Below are 2500 nucleotides of genomic sequence, written 5' to 3'. Positions count from 1 at the left end.
CACCATATATGACCACAGTGCAATTCTAGTGATTGAATTAAGCAGAGGCGATGATTGACAGGCAAAATCCCTCAACAGCGACACCCGCAGGCAAAGATGTATTTTTTCATTGCAGTTGAAAAGGCTTTAGAAATGTGAGAGAAAAACACCTGCCATGGATCATTGGAGTGGACTTTTTGGTTAAAACTTTTTATGCACGTTTGAAGGACCATGACAAATACTTTTAATGTGTGTTAAAACTGAACGTCATGAAACCTTTAACACATTGTGTGCCAGAGGTTTATTAAAATAGGGTACGTTCAGTGCCTGCATATCTTCCATCCACTCACGTTGATACGTTTCGTGCTGTAGAAGCCCTGACGCGGAAGTGCATGTAAACAAAGCGTGCGTGCGAGACGGCGGAGGGTCCCGACTAACGCTTGGAACAATAATAATAATATAAACGCAATCCTCCATTTGCAGCGTGATCGCCGATCAAAAACGGCTCGCTTCCACCACGTTAAAAAGCAATATTAAATATTAAGCTTTTAGTCAAGGAGTTAACATTGGAGCGGCCGACCGGAAGGATTTTTTTGACATGGATCCACATCCGGCCTCTCCTTCTCAGAAACTCCTTGGATGATCCCAAAGTTTCGTTAGAGCGCCCCACGTGGGCCCCACGTATAAAAAACAAGACCAGGAGACCTGGTTCTGCCAGACCCAGGCTAAGCCGGACTTCACATGACGTGTCAGCCTGTGTCTATGCCCATGTATGGACGAAAGGGGGACAGACTTTTATGGCTGGGACCTAAGGACAAATGGACATGCCCATGTATGATGAAAACAGATACAGAGCCTCATGTAAGCCACACTCTTCAGGGTCTGGCAAAAAAAATAGGCCAAAAAAACGGTCCGGACCGTTTATGGACCATGACACTCAATGTGTTAAAAGAAGATTCAGCTTACCGTACCTTTTTTAGCGGCGCTAGCGGATCCTGCTCTATACCTGACTTTGTCCGCGTTCACCGTCAACGCTCTGATTGGTCAGACCCGTCAAGGCTATGATTGGTCAGACCCGTCAACGCTCTGATTGGTCAGACCCGTCAACGCTCTGATTGGTCAGACCCGTCAACGCTCTGATTGGTCAGACCCGTCAACGCTCTGGTTGGTCAGACCCGTCAACGCTCTGATTGGTCAGACCCGTCAACACTCTGATTGGTCAGACCCGTCAAGGCTCTGATTGGTCAGACCCGTCAACAAAGTGATTGGTCAAGCTTCACGTGACACGTGGCTATAAACACATTATAAACACATATCGATGACAAAATGTATCAAAGGCGCCGCTACCTTCACACAGGGTGTGATTTTTTTTTTGCAAAACAAAAATCACCTCTAGGACAATTTTGACAGTTTCAATGTATCACCACGCTTTCTAATGTGAAGTGATGGAAGTATCACACAAAGAGAAGAGGTAGAGGGGGATGATGGATACCGCTTACATATACTAATGCAATAGTTGTGTATCCGTAATATAATAATGCACCGTGAGTGAGTAATTCATTCTGGGAGCTTTCCTGTGGCGGCCATATTTACATTCGTGCCGTACAGTAGGAAACGGGTGCATCCATCATTCTCTGACTTGCCTCCGCCCGGTATATATTCAGAGGCAGTGTGTTCAACTATACATTATCAAATGCCTGGCAAACAAGGGTTGCCAGGTCTGCTTATTATAATTTCCCCGCAAGATTTTTTATTTGAAAATAGCCGATCCACAAGCTTCACAACGCGTCGCATCGCGACGCGTTGTGAAGCTTGTAGATCGGCTATTTTCAAATAGCTGATGTACATGTTAAAGTACTCATATTGTACTGGTTTTCCTAGACCTGGTTGCTTGTTTCTCTCACGGACTCTGGCAACACTGCTGGCAAAGTCTCTCCAGTCCACAGGGAGGGAACATTCAGGGTGTGTTTACACACACCAAGTTTATAACAAAATTAACTAAAACTAGAATACTTTCTTTTTCTTTAGATAAATTAGTTGACCCATTATGACCAGAGGCCGATTCTACAAAATGTCTTTTCAGAAAAACCCTATGTTGCTTGTCTATCGTTGTTGTCGGGCAGAAACCTCGTATCTCCATACGTTTAACGTCTCGTGTCTTTATCGTACTACAGCGTCACGCGATATAGCGACGCGTTTGGAGCTCGTGGATCTGCTGCTTTTGATGCTTTTGAATTTGAATCCTGAAAAGTTAACAGTTTTGGACTTAATGTGTGACTGAGGCTAGAGGTCCTCAAGTCGGCAGTTTTTAACCAGTGAAACAAGTCGGCAGTTTTTAAACAGTGAAACAAGTCGGCAGTTTTTAACCCATTGAGACCTGAAGCCAATTCTACTAAATGTCCCAACTGTTTTCTTTTTTTAAACGTATGTTACTATGTCAGTGGTTCTCAAACATTTTCATGTCAAGGAACCCAAAATTATATGTATTTTAGACAGGGCAAAACCTATAACAATTCGATAA

The 2500-nt window shown here is 43.8% G+C and overlaps 1 protein-coding gene across 1 annotated transcript in view; it reads left to right on the top strand.

The window, feature by feature from the left end:
- elmo1 (engulfment and cell motility 1 (ced-12 homolog, C. elegans)) overlaps positions 1-2500 on the top strand; it is a 151109-nt gene that overhangs the window by 56262 nt on the left and 92347 nt on the right.

This window comes from Gymnoscopelus microlampas, assembly GCF_963454915.1.
Source record: "Gymnoscopelus microlampas genome assembly, chromosome: 15".
In the NCBI taxonomy this organism is placed as follows: Eukaryota; Metazoa; Chordata; class Actinopteri; order Myctophiformes; family Myctophidae; genus Gymnoscopelus; species Gymnoscopelus microlampas.
Note: the sequence above shows the minus strand (reverse complement) of the source record. Positions and strands in the feature narration are given on the sequence as shown.